Below are 20,565 nucleotides of genomic sequence, written 5' to 3'. Positions count from 1 at the left end.
AGAGGGGATGTTTAGAAGTTAGTACGCTTCATCTATTACACGCAGAACAGGAAACAACGGGTCATTTCTTCTGTGAGCAAAAGCTGAAGAGGAAATGATTGGTCCTCTGGGGTGAAAATTTAACAGATTAATACCCAGTGGAAGGATGCATATGTCCCACAACTGAATGGGTGAAGAATTGTTGACGTGGTTGCTGATGTAGATAGCCTGCATGTGAAGAGAAATCATGTAGTAGGGTGCACCTATTTAGATATAGTAGATATTAGCATCATTTTTATATTTTGTACCAATTTATATATTGAAGAATATATTTCTTAGAATCCTTAAGGGAAACGATTAGTTTCACCCGGCTGATTTTTAGCGCGCGTCCGCCGCCCGTTGTGCCGTTGGATCCCTGATCCGTTTTCTCCCGCGATACATAGTCTCCACGTCCATCCCTTGCACGTGCGTGGTCCTCGTGGGATATTAGCTGATGCTTATCCATGTGTGTTTGATTTTTACTGCCGCACACACTACGTGCACTGCTGCCATGTACGGCACACCATAGCTGCTTTTTTCAACGGCGTATCCTGTGTGTCTTTACATATGTGGCTTCAGTAAAATCGATAAGTTAGTGTTGCAACGTGCTTCTATAGTTCAGCTTTTTTTTAGGAAAACGCTTGGCTTCTACCGGCGGATCGCACGCGAGCATTCGCCGACTCGTCCGTACGACATGTGTCCCAAGGGAGCAGTCTTTTTTCTTTCTTTCGGTCAACGTGGCCACTGCCGGCTGCTCGCTGCTCAATGTCCACTACGATGAGTTTCCGCAACAAGGTCTCTGTTGCGGTAAAAACTGCACTGCAACAAGACTTCTGTTTCAGAAAAATTAAATTTAAAGCGAGACTTTTGTTGCAAAAAAATTAAATTGCAACAGGACCTTTGTTGAAAAAAAAATGAAACAAGACCTCTGTTGCACAAAAACTAAATTGCAACAAGACCTCTGTTGCAAAAAAGAAATCTTGCAAAAAAATTTGCAACATGAATCGTGTTGCAGAAATTTCCCGCAATGACCTATGTTACAATGATAAAAGGGTGATGCTCAGTCGCTCAATTCATTGGATCCGTTGTAATTTCTTTTTTGAAACAAGGCCTCTGTTACCGGAAAAACTGTAACAAAGCTTATATTGCAAAAAAAAATTGCAACGGTCTCTGTTGCAAAAAAAAAATGCAACTTGACCTATGTTGCAAAAATTTCCATAATATGACTCGTGTTGTAGAAAATTTTCACAACATGACCTGTGTTGTAATAATAGAGGATGACGGATCCTACGGCTCGCAAGGCACCACTGATTAGAAAGGGCAAATAGTTGTTGGCTCCACCCACGTGGTTAAAGGAACTGCCCATCAATTTTAGACGTGCTATGCGGCTAATCAACGGCAGTCGAACCGGCTGATCCACGCGGGAAAACAGCCGGCTGACGCCTAGCGCAGCCCAATTCTTAAAGATCTTTTGATATGCTTGTAGTCTCCTCAAAAAGCCCGATTTAACTTACTATACCGCTGACCAATTTAGCTTCCTACGCAGCCAACGCGGTCGTTTGGTCGCCATCCCATGCCCTACATGCGCGTACTAGCCCAAAGTAGCGGCATTGATATATCTTTGCTATTAAGTAAAGTAATTTAAAAATACATATATTTAAAATAAAAATATATAAAGAAAAGCCAGAAAAATGAACCTAACGAGCAAACGTAACACTACTGGGTGGCCCATTACATGCTCTTCAGACAGGCGAGGCGAGCCGCCACGGCGTCGATATCTTGCATTAAGCGAGTCTGTAAAAAATGTCGCCTCGAGTTTTTCGTCGTTGTTACTGGGCCGGCCCATTTTCACACACAGTGAATGAGAAAAAAAAGGAAGAAATGAGGGAGTAGGAGGGATCCACATACCTGGTCGCCATGAAGATAACCAACACTACTAACCAACACAACTGCATGCAATTCGTGATATGTAAAAGTACGCGGTCTACTCGAAGCTAGTGGGGACGCTTTTCTCCAGTTTTTTTTTCGTTTTTTGTTCTTTTTCCTTTTTTCTTCCCCGTTTTTCATTGTTGTTGCATTTTTTTCGTTTTTTATTTCTTTTGTTCCTTGGTTTTCTGTTTCTTCTTCGGCTTTCATTTTTTGGTTTCCTTTGTTTCTTTCGGTTTTCATTATACCTTTTTTGTATATGTCAACAAGATTTTTCTAATACATGTTTGATATTTTTTAATACAAATTTTACATTTCAATAATACATGGTCAGTATTTTTATATACATTTAAAAAATTAAATGGTTGATTAATATTTTTTAATAAATGATCATCAGTTTTCCTTTACACACTTTCAAACTTTTTCAAATGCTAGATTAACATTTTTTAAATACGAGATCAACATTTTTAATACATGGTCAATATTTTTTCTATACACATTTAACATTTTTCAAATGCTTGATTAGCATTTCCTGAATGTAATACTCCCTTCATGCTCTTATACAAGGCCTCAAACTCAAATTAGAGGTGCCAATGTAACATTTAATGACTGCTTTGAAAGCCAATTTTTTTTCTTTTTGTTAACCGGGATCATTAGTACATCACATGCATGCAAGGAAGGAATGTGAAGGAAGTAGCTGAGTGTCATTATGACTAAATGCATGCAAGTATCAAACAAGTTGTTAGTATGAGAAGACATCATTAATTGTTGCCTCAATTTCTGTTGATGGTCTTGTATAGATGCAAAATGTATATTTCATAGTGGCCTTGTATAAGGGAATTGAGGGAGAATTAACATTTTTTCAACACTTGGTCAACATTTTCTCTAAACACATTTAACATTTTCAAATGTTTGCTTAATATTTCTTAAATGATTTATTAACATTTTTATATACAAGATCAAAATTTCATCATTTTGTAACACATATTTAAGATTTCTGAAATACTTGTTCAACATTTTTTCAAGTTCTTGATTAAAGTTTTTATATACATGATCAAATTTGTTTCATCATTTTTAATACATGGACAACACCTTTTCTATACAATTTAACATTTTCCAAATGCTTGCTTAACATTTTCCAAACACTTGTTCAACTTTATTCAAATGCTTGATTAATATTTTTTAAATACATGATCAAATTATTTCATAGTACATGTTATATTTCTTTATATTTTTTTCGTATACATGATAAACATTTTCTCTATGCACATTCAATGTTTTTCAAATGCTTGGTCAACATTTTCTAAATGTTTTATGTAGAGTGTTTTTTGTAATATATATATATATATATATATATATATATATATATATATATATATATATATATATATATAATTTAAAGCATAAACAATATATAAAACAAAAAACAAAAAACGTAAAGAAAAACCTAAAAAAAAGAGGCGGTGGCCTCCCGCGCTCCTGGGCCGGCCCATCCGGTCTCCCCCATTAGCGAGGTTTCATGGCCTCTCGCTGGGGAGCTCCTAATCACGAAATCATTAATTAAGAAGCACTCTTTGCAAAAGGTCAATCACACCTTCTTAGGTTGTGACAAGTGTTACACTACATATACACTACTTGTCGTAATATGTGAGTTTTCCTTTTTTTCGTAGATTCATTTATTTAATACATTTTATCTCTTAAGTTGTGCGTCCAACTCTTGAACCGTTTTCACCGTTGGTTTAGTCGCGTCGAGATCTTCATAACTAGATTCCATATTGATAGGTTTCTATAAAAAAATCACAGAAAAACCAAAAGAAAAACCCGAACCGAGAGCATGTTTTCCCTTTTCGAAAGGCACGGTCGTACCCGTCACGGAAGATAATCCGTGCCTCCACAAGAAGTAAACTTCTGCCTCTCGTGGTAAAAAACATGTTTTTTTTCTTCCTTTTGCAAGAGGCACGGCCATGCCTCTAACGTAAGCTATTTCGTCCCTCCACGAGAAGTTAATCTGTATATCTCGCGGAAGGATTTTTTTTCCTTTCTGAGAGCCGTGCCTCTGGTAGAAGCAAATTTGTGCCTCTAGGAAAAGTAAATTCGTTCCTCTCATAGTAGGAAGGAAAAAAGAAAACACGTTTTTCCCTTTTGCAAGAGGCGCGGCCATGCCTCTCGCGTAAGCAAATTTGTGCCTCTCGCGGAAGGGAAAAGAACGCGTTTCTTTTTTCTGTTCGAGAGGCACGGCCATGCCTCTCGTAGAAATAAATCCGTGCCTCTACGAGAATTAATCCTTGCCTCTCATCGTCGCAAAAAAGCGCGTTTTTCCCTTTTGTAAGAGGCACGACTATGCTCTCGCGGAGACAAATCTGTACCTTTACGAGAAGTAAATCCATGCCTCTCGCGGTAGATAAAAAGAACGCGATTTTTGCATATTTTTTTTGTTCAAAACCTAAGAAAAGCTGGGGAAACCGAAAAGCGAAAAAATCATCTAAAAGACGAAAGCGAGTGCAGAAAAAAATTTAAAATAAAATTCGGAGATAGCGCCCAGAGCGCGACACGTGACGGTGGCTGAGAGCGCACTAAGTGACGCACTCTCAGACCACCCCAAGTGACCCTTGGAGAGACTCCCGAACGAGCGCTCTTTCAGGGCCGATTAGTTGAAGCGACGCTCGCTACGCGGACAAGTGGGACAGCCCACGAAGGGGCACCACGAAAAATGTAATAAAAAGCGCAAAAAGAATCCAAAAAATTGCACTCCCGTAACGAATTGAACACGCCGCGCTCTCTGAGCACCCAAAGTTGGGGAGAATCCCGAAGGAGCGCTCTTTCAACAACAATTAGTTGAAGTGACTCTCGCTACACCGCCAAGTGGGTCGGCCCACAAAGGGGCTCTGAAGAAAATGGTAACAAAAAGCGTGAAAATAATCCAAAAAATTGCGCTCTCACGACGAATCGAACACGCACACCCTCTCAGACCACCTCAAGTGATCGTTGTGGAGGCTCCCAAAGGAACGCTCTTTTAGCACCGATTAGTTGACGGGACGGTTGCTACACGGCCAAGTAGGTCGGCCCACGAAGGGGCGCAGTAGAAAATGGTAGTAAAATGTGTAAAAAGAATCCAAAGAATTGCGCTTCCGCAACTAATCGGACGTGCGCCCTACACTACCTACAGGTGTTCGGTTAACCACTAATGCATATCGTTGCAACTGACTGAATGCAGCGCTAACAAGTACTATAAAACTATTATAGCCGCTTATACATGATTTTTTTTTAAGAAAAATTGAAACTTCACATACTTCTGAAAAAGTTCATGAACATGCAAACAAACGTTGCCCTATTCAAGAAAAGAACAATGATTTTGAAAAAAATATTCATTAACTTCTAAAAATAGTTCACAAATTTTAAAAAAATCATCAAAATTTTGGAAAAATGTTCAGCAATTTTTAAAAAGTTCAACATTTTTGCAAAAACTCAAAAAACTGAAAAAGTTCATCAATTTTTGAAAAACATTCATTGATTTTGAAAAAAATCGTCAAATTGAAAAAAGTTCATCGAATTTTACAAAAGTCATGGATTTTTAAAAATAGTTCACAAAAAATAAAAAAAGTTCATTGATTTTGAAAAAGAAAGTTTAACATATATTTGAAAAAACATCATCGATTTCGAAAAATTTCACGCATTTAAGAAAATAAAAGAAAAAATGAAACAAAAAGGAAGGGAAATAAATTTAGAAAACATAGGGAGGATTTCCTATACATAGAAAATTATGAAAAACCGCATCTTTTCGATTAAGTTTTCCTCCTCCACAAGAAAACACCCCAAACTTTTCTCTTTCTCCCGTCGACGCCGACGTCGGTCCACCCTATCTCCGATGGCCTTTGGGCCATGGAGGTGCGGAGGATCTCGCCCCCCTACCGGCGGGAGGGACCCGTTCTCGTTCTTGTTGGGTCCAGTGTCTTGCTTAGGGATGTGTGGTGGCGGTGATGTCCCTTAGTAGAAAAGCAACAATATCTCTCATGTTCTATCCCCATCCTTATTGTGCATTTAGCGTCATCGGATGGCGTGTGTAGGTGTGTCTCCGTCGGATCTTGCAGGATTCGGTCGGTGCTGGTCTTCGGTGGATCTGTTTGTATCCGGTCTTTGTTTGTCTCGGTTTGGATGTTACAGGTTGATGCTTTCGATCTACAACTTTCGTCATTGGCGATGGTTGCTGCTTTGGTGCGCTGGTTCCATGGGGACTTAGCACGATGACTTACCGACTGTTTAATATAACAAGGTTTTTTCAGCTCTAGCGAGGGAGGGCGCGATGACGGCGGCGCGCCATCGGCTCCCTTCAGTGTTTGTAGTCGCCGCTAGATGGTCCACAGACCTGGTTGTAAATTTTATTACCTCTGGTGTCCTTTGTACTATAATGTTTGAAGATAAATAGGTTGGAAGTTTCTCGTGACAAAAAAGAATCCACGAAGAAGAAAAAAAGCTGAAAGCGAAAATGAAAAAAGGAAAAGGAAAGAATAAAAGAAGGAAGAGTTGAAACTTAGCAGATCCCGCCCCGTGCCGGGGTGGTTATACCAATGAACCTCGGACCCAGCCCGGGGCGCTTTAGGCTACACAGTAACGGGGCGCCTGAAGAGGCATCGCTATTTCTCGCGTTTCGACTCGCTGAAGCCAGCGAGCATATGGGCCGGCCTACATGCGCGGGTAAACACCTGCCTGTTTCTTGTTTCGTTTTTTTTCACGTTTTTTTCCTTTTCCTTTCTTTTTAAATTTTTTTATTTTTTAAAATATTCTAAATACATATATTACAAGAACACTCTCCCAAACACACATTTGAATAATGTTGAATAGGGATTAAAAAATGTTGAACAAGAATTTGAAAGATATTGAACAAGTATTTAAATATGTTGAATAAGTATTAAAAGTGTTGAACATGTATTTAAAAAATGTTGAATAAGTACTAAAATTGTTAGAAGGGTATATAAAAAATGTTGAATAAGTATTTAAAAATGTTGAACGAGTATATGAGAAATGTTGAACAAGTATTTGAAAAGATTTTGAACAAAGTATGTCAGAAAATGTTGATCATGTATATAATAAATGTTGAACAATTATTTGAAAAATGTTAACTAGTATTTGAAAAATGTTGGACAAAGTATTTGAAAAAATGTTTAACAAATGTATACCAGATTGATCCCCCGCGGGAACACTTCCCTTTCTTTACCTATTTCCTTAAAAAAAATCGCAAAATGGGCCGGCCCGATAGCTGCAGATTCTCCAGCGAGGGGAACTTTGTAGCTCGCTTAAGGCGATAAATAGGCGCCGCGCGCCTGAAGCGTCTGCCTCGCCAAAATCGAACCTGAGTGCCTCCACAGCCCACGAACTCGCGGCCTCTCCTCAACCCCACCGCCGCCGCAGGCCGTCGCCGTCGCCGTTGCCCCACCTCCTCGCTGAGAGCTCTACAGGTGAAGGCGACCCCTACTTGCTTCGTGCGACATTGCACTTGCGTCTTCTTTTCCTCTTACGTGATCCACTTTGGGGTTTGGGCTCCGTGCAGTGCAGGGGAATGGCGCCGGCGCCGCCCAAGATGTGGCTGTCCGTGGGGATCAACAAGGGTCCGGCGTCACCAAGCGCGAGCTCCCGCCCGCCCGTCCGGCCGCAAAGGGGTGAGTTTCATGCTTCCGGAATTTGTTCACTTCCTATGCCCACTTTGCTTACTGTTATACTGTATGTACTACATTAGGCGTGTGGAAATTGAAATGCGACTAGAAATTCAGTTCTTCAGAGAGGGTGAAAAACGCTGAAGCTAGCCAAATCCTAGAGCGCATCTGTTGATGCGCATGCCGTAACGGTGAAACTGTGTGTAGGGATCGTGCAATTATTGAAGTTATCATGTGACTTGAGGAACATAGACATGTGACAATGGTTTTCCTGGAAATTTCCACACCAATCTGTATTTTACTTTTCCAGCAAAAAACAAGAGAATGTGTCATTTAGCTGCTTCAGGCACGGCGATTTTGTTTTGCCTGCTTCTTGGTGGATGTTGTCAAAATTAGTGAGACAAGCAACAATGTGTGTGGTGGCCATATAGCCTTCTCTGTTTAACCATTGTATATGCTATATATGATGTAATGCAAACTTAGAAGTTGTCAGTTTATTTACACATAATGTTCAGGTGCCAGCCTACAAAACCGACGTCTATTTTCTATGGGTGCATAACTGTATATTCTTGCTCAAATCTGATGTTACCGTTTGAGTTTAGTCCTTCTGTGTGTGTGTGTGTGTGTGTGTGTGTGTGTGTGTGTGTGTGTTATCTCCAGGCCTCAGATTTCACTGTAAATTCTGTGCAGTTATTACATATGTTAGAAGTTTCAGCCTATGGTGGGAGAGTGCAATTCTGTGATAAGATTATTGAGAATGACAGCCTAGTAACATTCTACCAAGAGTGTCCATTTTGTTCAGAACTTCATCAGGGAAGTTTACAGTTTGGGCTCCGTGCAGGGAGCTGAAATGCTGCCAGCACCGCTGAAGACAGGGCTGTTCATGGGGATCAGTAAGGGGCACGTTGTCACCAAGCTCGAGCTCCCAGCCCCGCCCGTCCGATCGCAAAGGAGTGATATTCTGCTTCCGCAATCCGATCAGTTCTTATATTCAAGCTGCTTACTTCTCTACATTAGGTGTGTGGGAATTGAAACGCGGGTGGAAACTTTCTTCAGAGAGGGTGGAATAACGCTGAAGCTAGTCAAATCCTAGAGTGCATCTGTTGATGTGCATGTCGTAACAGTGAAATTGCGTGTAGGGATCATGCAATTATTGGAGTTATCTTTGATGTGACTTAATGAACATAGACATGTGGCAATGGTTTTCCTGGAAATTTCCACACCAATCTGTCTTTTAGCTTTCCTGGAAAAAACAAGAGAATGTGTCGTCTAGCTGCTGCAGGCGCGGCGATATTGCCTGCTTCTTGGTGGATGCTGTCAAAATTAATGAGACAAGCAATGATGTGTATGGTGACCATATAACCTTCTCTGTTTAACCATTGTACGCTATATGAACTAATGCATATGCAGAAGTTGTCAGTTCCTGACAATTTATTTACACACAATGTTCAGGTGCCAGCCTGCAAGACCGGCGTCTATTTTCTTTGGGTGCATGACTGTATATTCTTGCTCAAGTCTGATGTTACCGTTTGTGTTTAGTCCTTCTGTGTGTGTTATCTCCAGACCTCAGATTTCACTGTAAATTATGTGCAATATCATCTATGTTAGAAGTTTCAGTCAATAATGCTACTGCAATTCTGTGATGAGATTATTGAGAATGACAGCCTACTAACATTCTAAAATTGACACTCTTTCTCATTTCAGAAAATTACCAAGAGGGTCCATTTTGTTAGGAACTTGATCAGGGAAGTTGCTGGATTCGCGCCATAAGAAAAGCGTGTCACCGAGCTTCTGAAGGTTGGAAAAGATAAACGTGCACTCAAGGTAGCCAAGAAAGCTAGGCACACACAAGAGAGCCAAGAAGAAGTGTGAGGAGATGTCCGGTGTTCTTAGGAAGATAAGGTACGTTTCTATCTTTTGTTCCAGTAGCGGAGATGTTGCCAACCTCTAAAGACGACTTACTTTTATTTGACGGACATAAAGTTTATCATCAAAGCGTCTTGTGACTCTAACCAATCATCTAATAGTTGCTCTCAGTTGAGTACGATCCACCTTCGGCATACTCCTTTAGCAATAACATTTCTGTATAGACATCTATATCCACAAGGCTTATCTTTGAAATTAGCCATGTGCTCATCTATGTCACTATTGCCATATGCTATCTGGTGTTAGTGTAATTCATTTGTTACCTAATACTCCCTCCGTCCCAAAATTCTTGTCTTAGATTTGTCTAGATACGGATGTATCTAATACTAAAATGTGACTTGATACATCCGTATTTAGACAAATCTAAGAGAAGAATTTTGGGACGGAGGGAGTAGTAAATTTATTGTTGAACTATATTCAAGTATGTATTGTTCAGAAGCTAGAGTACACTAGATTGGTCACTTCAGTTGCAACTCATGGTTCCATAGGTATTAAGAAAGTTATTCTTGATGCTTTCAAGATCTTGTGAAAAAGTAGGCATGTGGATAGTAGTACTAAGGACCATTAGTATTGGCAATCCTATCTTTTTCATTTTCAGACTGTCCTTGTATTGCAGCTTCACCAAAATTTTGGAACAAGAAAGTGATTATTGATATAGACAGTATATATATTTCTTGATTTCAAATATCTCTGTTCCTAAATATAAGTCTTTTTAGAGATTCTGATATGGACTGCATACGGAGCAAAATGAATGAATCTACACTCTAAAATACGTCTAAAATGAATGAATCTACACTCTAAAACGTCTATGTACATCTGTATGTAGTTCATATTGAAATCTCTAAAAAGACTTATATTTAGGAACGGAGGGAGTAATTTTGTTTTTGGTGGCCATTCTGCTACTTAGTTTTTTGTTGGGCCGACTTTAAGTTGCCTGACCATAAAGATATAGATGCAACTGTGGAAATAATTTACCCAAATAATAACCCAGCTATCTTCTAGAGTTTAATCCATCACTGTAAGCAAAGAATTCATGTTTCTTTCGTCTGAAATTCATAGAAATATCTGCGCAATGCCATCATTCCTGTCGCTGCTTCAGTCTGGGGACAGATAATTGACGACCATAAAGAGGTTACCTAGCCAGCTGCCGTCCACTGGTGTCATCCGTTTCACCACATATGGAGGCTTAGCTCATGTACCATGTCCACCCGCGGGATGTGTTGGTGCCTGACATCATCTCAAAGGATGACATGAGCGCATATAGTTATCGTCGCTTTCTACTAGATCTGCTTGTCCAGGATAAGAGCCAGCCACTAGGATGCTTGCGACACGTTGATGGTGCTATCTTAACCATCCGGAGAGGTACCTCGTGTGTGGGGAAGGGTATGGACAAATCGAAAAGCTAAATCTGAAAATCTGTATTGAATATCTTGATGAGAGGTTCAGGCAACTCATATCACTGAATATGTAGTGCAGAGGCTTGTTGGACATTTACTTACTCATGCCGGATGCGCTGAGGCATGACCTTGGCCAATTATACTGTCGGTCTAACAAAATTTCATCCCAAAATCGCAGAGCTGCTGGAACCGCCGAGAGGAAGAAGTGAGGCGGCTCGAATCGTTGAGAAGTGTCGAAGTAGCAAAGTATTACTGACGGACGCTTCCGGCGCACATCTTTGCAGCGTGGTTCCCTCGCATCTCGTGTCAGCGGATTTTGTGCATTTGATGATGGAATCAACCGTAAGCTTTGATTGATGTCGAGAAAAGATGTGGCCGTCGAGCAGTTTTGATCTGGTGATTTCTGCATGGTATGTGTCCCCAGGGCGGGTCGTGTTGTTGTCTCACTGGTACTGTATATGCTGATGGTCGTAACCTTGTCTCCAGATCTCAAGAATGAGAACCCAGTTGTAAGATAACCACTGAAACTCTGAAGGGGGGGATCCAGATCCAAGAAATCTGCTGAAACTGGAGAGGCGTCAGCTCTGCGTGCGTGCGCGAGCTTCTGTTTCACTGAACCTGTGCAGGTACTACGAGGGACTGAAAATGGCAACACCCTAGTCGTGTTCACCTGCTGGTGCAACACAACACAGCAGAGCAGGCACACGCATCCCCCAAATCCCGAACCCACGGCGCCCACAGCGTCCGTGCGTGCGTCGCACGACCGACGTGATATGGCGACGCCGAACGGAAATATTCCAGGCATAACGAAATGTACGCGCCGGGGTCCCCGCCCAGGCCCAGGACCAGCTAGCTAACTAGCTAGCACACACTGTGAGTGGCGGCGGGGGGGTCGGGAAACCGCCGAAATGAACCCGCCGTCGCGCAACGGCCAGGGAACGTGCGCGACACCGACCGGCCGGCCTATCCTGATGATGTGCTTACGTTTTCGGCGCGCGCCGCCGTGGTGGAAGACGGCGCGTCTCACCTCACGCCCGGCACGGTGCAACGTACGCGCGCTGTGCTATGGCCGTTGCATGGTCCGGTCCTCCGCAGCCTGCACTGCACACAGTGTCAAAACAAACCCTGCCTCCCAGCCCAACCAAGGCCGGCCGCCGTACGTATGACCTCCCCGTCCGGCCGGACCCTGCAGCGTAAGTACGCGCTAGGTCTCAGTCGACTTGCCAAGTCTAAGTCATGTGCGAATATATAACATGTGAAAAAAAAAGGAAAAAATATTTTTTTTCTTTCATGGATTTCAATGTAAAAGCTCACCAAATGCCCGGACGGGCTGTCCGGTTAGTGTCCGGATGCAAAAACGGCACCCAATCGGCCTCCCGGGCGCGCCGACCACGTCGAACTGATGGATAAGGCTCATGCCAATTTGGTCAAATCTGCTTCCCCTCTCCTTGCCCAAGCCGCACTCTCCTCTTCTCTGTTCGCCCTCCTCCGCAATGACGCCATCGAACTTCTGCTGGTATCCGTGCTCCGTCGCCATTCCCAACTCAGGGCTTCCACACCGGATGCTCCAGCGCACACGGTCGCCGACCAGGCTGTCATCGGACAAGGTTGTCGCCACCCGACGACGTCCCGGTACATCAAACTCCCTCACATTTACACCCCGTGCTCTACGCGTTTGATGAAATGTCCAAGCCGATTTTTGAATTTTTTGGTCAATGGATTCGGCGTGGAATGATGGCTAATTCATATTCAACGAGTTCATCGCGTCGTCGAATTCGGACGATGAGGAGGCCGAAATGATGATGATGATGAGCATCCAAGAGGAGTTCGAGAAGGCAGAGGAGCACGTCCTAAACTTCAAGGGTTCCATCAAGGGCCAGAGAGTGATTCCGCGTGATAGGATTGCCGGTGCATGACTTCTGTTCAAGGACTACTTCGCAACTATCCCAACATTCCATGAGACTTTCGTTCGTCGATGCTGCCGGATGAGCAGAAACTTATTCTTACGGGTAGTGGAAGGCGTGGAGAAGGCTGATGACGACTTCAAGCTGAGTAAGGATTGTTGCGGAAAACTTTCTTTCTCTCCTCTGTAGAAATGCACTGTTGCACTCAGGATGAGGGTGAAGGGGCAGCCCACGCATGATTTCATGAAGCCCGGTGTTCAGGTCCGTCTCTTAGGACAAGAGGCAGAGATCATTGCCAACTTTTTGGAGATGCGTCGATAATTGTGAGACTAACAGGTTCATATGCAACTTCTGGATAATCTTGTGGAGCATATGTGGGTTCACACTAGAAATCAGTTAACTTTGCCTCTAATTTGTCAATGATGCATTATGAACAATATTTATGTTTGAACTATGTTTGGATCATGTACTTTTAAGTATGAACTATTTGTATTTGTGTGCACCAAAGTTATGTTTGTCTAAAATGATCGACGTGTATGCGTTTGCATGGATTTGATGTTTTCAAAATAGGGACCATGGTTGCAAATGCGAAGATTTGATGCCGTCTGGGTGCGTCCGCGGGCGTATAGGGGCTCAGATTAGCTACTTCTGGTTAGAGCATCTATAGCTGGATTTGGCAAATTTGTCCCCTATACGCCCATGGGCACGTCCGCAGACAGCGCCTAGGCTGCCACATCCACACACCTCAAAAGAGGAATCTTAAATCCACGCAATCCATGCACGTTGATCATACGATAAAAATTGTCCGAATTCAAAAATTCAAAACAAAGCAAAATAAATCATAGTTCAACAATTCATACATGTCAAAACAAAATCAATATCCGGACATGATGGATCAGTCGTTGGCTGGCCGGATCATTCGTCGGACGCCATCCATGCCGTTTGCTCCGCGACCATCATTGCGTTATGCTCCGCCTGCATCCGGGCCGCATGCTTCGCCCGCATCCTTGCCGCATACTTCGCTGCTGCCATAGACGCCCTCGCCGCCTCGTACTGCCTATGGTTGTTGATCTCCTTCTTGTCCGCAATCCACTTCTTTGCTTGTTCATCCAAGAGACTTTCGTTTGCCAACATGATCTTCACATCCTTCGCGTCCCGCGATTTGCAGCCTCTCCTTCTCAAGCTCAATCTTTCCAAATGTCCTGGCCTTCTCGAGCTCCCATTTGATCATCGCCTCTTGCTTCTCCAGCCCGATCTTCCCCCTCTCAATTTCCAGTTTCTTCTCCGGCCTCCAATCCCAATCCATCCTCTTCTTTTGCACATCCATCATGAGCTTGTACCTCACCTCTTTCTTGTTCTCCCTCATTGGGACCGACGGTGAGGATGGGAGAGCAAGGGTGGTGGACGGCGAGGGCTCGGACGCAGAAAAGGTAGGAGGAAGGCGGCAGGAGGGGAAAGTATTTGGTGAATTTGGTGCAATTTATGGTGGGGTAGACCTGGCAGGCCCGACGTGGCGGAGGTGCCCGTGCGCACCCAGGCCTCTCATATTCGCCTTATATTTGGGTTAGATATGAGGGGTAGCCAGCCCGGGTGTTTGAGACGCCCATCTAGGTCGGATTTTTTTTTACCGGTCACCGAATGAGCCGTCGTCCGTCCGTGCGTCTGAGGCGTGCGGCTGTAGATACTCTTAGTCGACTGAGACTGAGATTTAGCAATATTGTACCAAGCCGATGATGGTAACCACGGTGTGGTGTGCGACCGGGACGCGCCCGCATTGCCCAAAGATTCCAGGTGCAACGTAGGCGGCAGCGCCACCACCCAGCACCAACCCACTGTGGATGGCGGGCGCCGTCGCGCGCGCAACGGCACGGCAACGACGTGCGACACCGACCCGAACAATCGCGAGCGGGGCACGGCGTGGCGTGGTGGGAAACGGCACGTCTCGCGTGCGGCGGCGCGCGCTCTAGCTATAGCTCGACCTGATGACGCGCCTACCATACCATATATGCACGTACGTAGGCGCGCCGCGCACGTTGCTGTCGCCCGTTTCGTGCCCGGCACGAGCACCTGATTGACCCGCGACGACGCAGGCAGCCAGCGCACGTACGTGGCGGCGCACCGACCGACGACGAGGCCGGCCACAGGCTGGTCCATCGATCGACGACGCCCCCATGGAAAAAGGGGCGCAGAGAGACCGACTGATTAAAGGCGCATGCATGCATGATAAGTGTGACGATGATACAGAGATGCTGCTGGCTGGCTGGCGGCCACACGCCTGACGTCGACCCCGTTATCGCCGGGCGGACGGGCGGGCGGTGGCCGGATATGATGGGGATTCGGGGCGAGGGACAGGGACGATCCGAATCTGTGGCCGGGCGCGGCCGGTCCACTGGTGGGGGCGGAGCAAGGGAGGCTTCTCCTTGACGCATCCTCGACCACGACTAAAGCGGGCACGCAGCGTCTCGTTCGTACCTACGTACATGTGGTCGAGACTGGAGAGAGCGTGTGTGCGATGATGATGTGTGCGCGCCCGCGCGACGTCCGAGAGAGATTCCGCTGTCAGTGTCAGCTCGCCGGCCCGGCCGAGGCAGCGACGGGACGGCGCCAAAGCTACGTAGTGCCACCCTAGGCGACCCCCCGGCTATCCCGGCGGCAGAAATCACTGTTCTGACCTGAGGACGAAATCAATTCACAAATTGAACTGTTCCGGAAAAAAATTCACCCAGCTAACCCTTTTATGGGGCGCCCGACATTTAGGCGCCACGCTATACCGTGCAGCGCCTAGATCTTAGGCGCCATGCTTCTGGCCAGCATGGCATCCCTAGACCCCGCACCAAGCAGTGCAGCGTCTTTGAGCTAGGCGCTACACACGTAATGTGCAACGCCTAACAGCCAGACGCTGCACATGCACTTACTAACTGCCGCGGACATTTATTTCTAGTACCTGAAAATTACTAAGTCAGTGTGCAGCGCCTGACGTCTAGGCGCTGCACAATTAATCAACAAGGCGATGGGCGCGCGATGCTAGCTTGTGAGGTCGGAGCGGAGAGGGACCATGCATGTACATGTAAGGTCGGACCAAGCAAGCAAGGGCCAGCTTAAAACCTCTCGCTCTCTCCCATCCACCACGCCACCACCAAGTACAAGACGTAGTGCCACAGTGCCAATGACAGTTTGCCGCTAGCTGCTTGTGCAGTCGGGCACGCCTGGACCTGGCTAGCTAGCTTCCTCAACTATCCTGCAGCTGCATGCATGCTGGTCATGGTCAGCCTGGTGCTACTGCTAGCTAGCTAGCTCGCCATACATAGGTCGATCTTGCGTGTCCCAGGGATGACATAACTCTTGGCAGATTTAGGACTTAGGTACATATATGTACACACACGCATCGCATGCACGCGCAGCTACTAGCTATATGGGCTTAAAGCTAGGCTAGCTAGAGACGGAAGACAAATTTCATTTCATTTCTTTTGGGTCTAAGCTTTCGTGCACAATGATCCGTAGCTGTCAGTGCCCATCGATCGATCAGCCGACCGAGTGGCCAAAGGGAGACGGGCGTACGCACGAGCTCGTGTGACTCCGTCTACCTACCAATCGACATCGTCCGGACTCTTGCTTGTTATGCATAGTGCAGTGCCTAGACGTCAGGTGCTACACTGTATAGTGTAGCGCCTAACTCTCAGGCGCTGCACACTGACCTGGCAATTTTTAGGCATCAGAAACAAATGTTCGCGACAGTTAATAAGTGCATGTGCAGCGTCTAAGAACTAGGCGCTGCACATTATGTGTGTGACGCCTAGATCAAAGGCGTTGCACTGCTCGGTGCGGGCCCAGGGATGCCACGGTGGCCAAAAGTGTGGCGCCTAAGATCTGGGCGCTGCACAGTGTAGTGTGGCGTCTAGATGTCGGGCGCTACACAAAAGGGTCAGCTGAGTGATTTTTTTTTTGAGACAGTTTAGTTTGTGAATTGATTTCGCCCTCGGGTCAAAACAGTGATTTCTGCCTATCCCGGCCTCATCGATCCCATTATTATCATCTGACAACAGCATGCATAAAGACGCTAGCTTGTACGTATACGTACGTAGACATGAGCATGCATGTCGATCTGTTCGTGCCGGCCGGGTCCGGCCCTCGCTCTCGCTGCATGCGTAACAGTCATGTCCGTCAGACGTTGGTATTCTTCGGAAGATGTGCGCGTGCGTACGTACGTCGGGCAGAAGTCGTTGGAGGCGGCCGGGAATTCAGTTGAAGTTGAGCACATCCTGCACCTAGCTACAGCAACGGACGTTGGACTTCCTGCTTCCGTCCCATGGCATGCATGCATGGTCGACGAACGGCACGGGCGCGCGGCCGGGTCTGCATGCAGGGGTTGACGTACGGGGAATAATCTGTGCAGCCAAGCGCTCCGAGTGCCCCGATAAACGAGTCCTCGATCCACCTGGGAGGACGCACGTACCTAGGTCTAGGTCTACGTACATAATTTTGTGATTTGGTCGCGTCTAGCATGTGAATGTCTCATCCTGACCAGTCAAGAGATTGTGACTCAACGCATGCGGACGGGGAGGGGCCATGCATTGCACGCTGTTGTCTTCAGCCAGGTGACAGACGGTGTGCAATGCAAGTGCGACTGCATGAGGAAATGGAATACTGACGTCGACGAATGAATCTCACGCAGCAGTGCAACTGCACGAAGCATGCAGGCTGAAGGGACAGTACGTAACTGGCAATCCTAAACTTACGGGCAAATTGGTTAGGAGAGGAACTTACAGCAGTATGTGTCCTCTCCTCCACATAGGTGCAAAGATTAACACTTTTTTTTTGCGAGAAGCAAAGATTAACACTTAACATTACAGAGAATTCAGTTGTGGCCGAAATATTTATGAACCTAAATTCAAAACCAGCCATCACCGGGTATTTGGCATCATCAAATTTTGTCTACACACCTCCTTTGATCATGATACCAATGGAGAGCTTTACTGTCAATGTGAAATGTGATCTAGATTGGACGTCTAACCCCCACATGTACGAAGTGTCGGCACCTCAACTCAGCATGCTACCTTTGTACGTACTACAAATTGGGCACTTGTTAATTCATACTCCCTCCGTCCGAAAATACTTGTCATCAAAATAGATAAAAAAGGATGTATCTAAAACTAATATACATCTAGACACATCCCCTTTTATTCATTTTGATGACAAGTATTTCCGGACGGAGGGAGTACTATGTTGGATGGTTGGACGGTGAAATTCAGCAGTCCCATGTCATTGGTATATAGATCGAGATTGCTATTAGACGGCACAAAATAAGTATTTCGGCCATTTTAGTATTATACAAAAATCCAAATTAATTTCAAAATATTCAAGATTCTGAAAGGTTTGGTTGAACTTCGATTTTTTTGAGCAAAAGAGGGCTCCCTCCTCCTATTTCATTAATGAAACCATCAGTCGAAGAACCAAACAAATTTAGCCCTTTGTCGGAAATGAAACCGAAATAACTAAATTGCAGTTGTGGCTGAATTATTTACGAACCAAAATTCAAAATCAGCCCATCACCAGGTACTGTCGAACTTGGTGCAGGCACCTCCTTCGATCATGATTTGCTATGCCGTACTATTGGCGATGTGATCCGAGATAACAATGTAATGCTTTATTGCCAAGATTGGATGTGTGACGCCCTCAGGCCCATATGGCTGAAGTGTCGGCATCTCCACTCAGCCTGCCCCTACCTCTGTCCAAACTCTATAGGCTAGCTGTAAATTAGGATTTTTGTTAACTCGGATAATATAGACGGATGCTGGATGTGAAATTCAGCAGCCCAACTTTTTCAGTGTATCAAGATTGCTATTAGAAAGCACAAGGCGGGAGTTTGTGAAAATCACCTTTGAGCATTTGTTAGCTACTGGATCCCTCCTCCATCCACTTGGTTTCAGATGATCCACCAAGTAGCACCAAGTAGCATACCACTTTTGCTTGATGATGTAACTGTTACTGATGACAAGTAAAGAGGCACTTTGCTATATGAAATAACACAAGTAAGTGAGAACCAACAGTCAAGTAGGTGCAAAGACTAACAACACAGGTTAATGAAGGTTATCCTACACGATATGAGATCGGGTCCGAGCATTTGCGTCGGAGATTGATCCATGTGAGCAGTGGGCGAGATGGTAAACCACGTGATTATATACTCTTACTTACGTTGAGATTATTTACCTTGCTTGGATGGCATGGCTGTTTGCCTTTTGAATCAATCTAGATTTTTTGGTACTTAGATATACACACACGACACGACCAGAATCTCAGAAAGAATGGAAATCAAGCTAGCTAAGCATGTAGGCATAATTTTATAGGTTGTTGCATACATACATACATATGCGGCCAAAGGGAATCAGATTCTTCCTGAGGTGTAGCTAGCTAGCCAGCATTGGGATCTCTGCTTTGCAAGATCGACGCTGATTAACATACAATATGGAGCATACTCTACATGCCTTGGTGCCTTCCGTGGACTAACTAATTAATCAGTATACACTCATGCTGTCATGCATACATATAGTATAGTACTTGAGAGTACTAGCTGTTAAGAGAGGTAGATTCCTTATGTACAGCAATATGTGCTGCATCATGCACGCAAGGGGTGCACTGGACCATGCATATATGTAGTCCATGATTGTGCTCATGTGATGCAACGTGAGCCCAACCGCAGAATCAACACTCATGTGAAGAGGCATACAAGGCGACACAATTGCAACTATAAAAACTACTGTTGGTGCTTTCACCGTGGCCAACTTTTTACAGGGCATAAAAAGACAGAAGAAGCCATGCAAGCATATGAATGTACCATATGCTACGACAAGTAAATGGTACCGCTCCTACACAGATTACATAGACATGACTGGGTGAGTAGCGTAGGGTAGGGCAGGGCCCCGTGGACGAAGAGAAAAAGAAAGGCGCTCACAAACTCGGTGGTGTATAAAGCTAAAGCTGCATGCGGTATCGTTTTTTCCCCCCAGCTTGATCCTCTCTATGCGTGCGATTCGTAGTACGCTCTGACACAGGAATCTGATACCCCTGACCTGGTGTCCTGTGCATGCATACTAGCTAGCTACCTATCTCCGATTTGAACGTCACACCAAAATCCTTCTCCCTCTCTCTCTAGATCCCATCGTGCGTGTGTGTGCATGGATGAATGGATGGATGAGAGAGAGATAAGAGAGATGAATGTGTTGGTGGATGCCTACTGGTTTTGAAGCTCTGGTGCTGGTGGCTGGGAATTTCTCGAGAGAGAAGTGTCGGCACATGCAGAGCTGCCCGCGATCGACAGCAGTGGAAAGCTAGAGAGGCTAGGTAGCCCATCATCCATTCATCCCGATATAGATCTCTACATATGCATGGGCTGCATGGAAAAAACAAGCGATCGAGCACCCAAGATTAGATCTGATAGATGGGTGCACACAGTGTCTTAGTTGTTTTCTTTCTAGCAAATTACAAGATCAAGATTGAAGTCTAGTTCTTTTTTCTGCGAAGATTGTAGTGTAGGTTTATTATTATTGCCCTAAAACAAGCCATTTTTTGTGTGCACCAAACAGGCCCAATCATGTGGCACATATATATAATTTCACTCAAACCGTAAAGAAGATCTCAAGGTTTCCACGAGCAGTTGATATTGCGCAACACATGAAAAATTATTGACATTTCGAAGACCCAGAAAGAAACAACTATTACTGTAGGAGTATTAGTTCGATATTTGTACAT

General features: G+C 44.9%; 1 long non-coding RNA gene across 1 annotated transcript; it reads left to right on the top strand.

Annotated features, from left to right (window-relative positions):
• The first annotated feature begins 7,297 nt into the window (after positions 1 to 7,297).
• Positions 7,298 to 11,501, top strand: LOC119298325. Its single transcript, XR_005145837.1, has 5 exons — positions 7,298 to 7,397; positions 7,490 to 7,598; positions 9,297 to 9,494; positions 11,094 to 11,325; positions 11,402 to 11,501. It is a non-coding gene; the product is annotated as an uncharacterized LOC119298325 (long non-coding RNA).
• The last annotated feature ends 9,064 nt before the right edge of the window (positions 11,502 to 20,565 follow it).

The sequence above is a fragment of the Triticum dicoccoides genome, chromosome 5A, assembly GCF_002162155.2.
Source record: "Triticum dicoccoides isolate Atlit2015 ecotype Zavitan chromosome 5A, WEW_v2.0, whole genome shotgun sequence".
In the NCBI taxonomy this organism is placed as follows: Eukaryota; Viridiplantae; Streptophyta; class Magnoliopsida; order Poales; family Poaceae; genus Triticum; species Triticum dicoccoides.
Note: the sequence above shows the minus strand (reverse complement) of the source record. Positions and strands in the feature narration are given on the sequence as shown.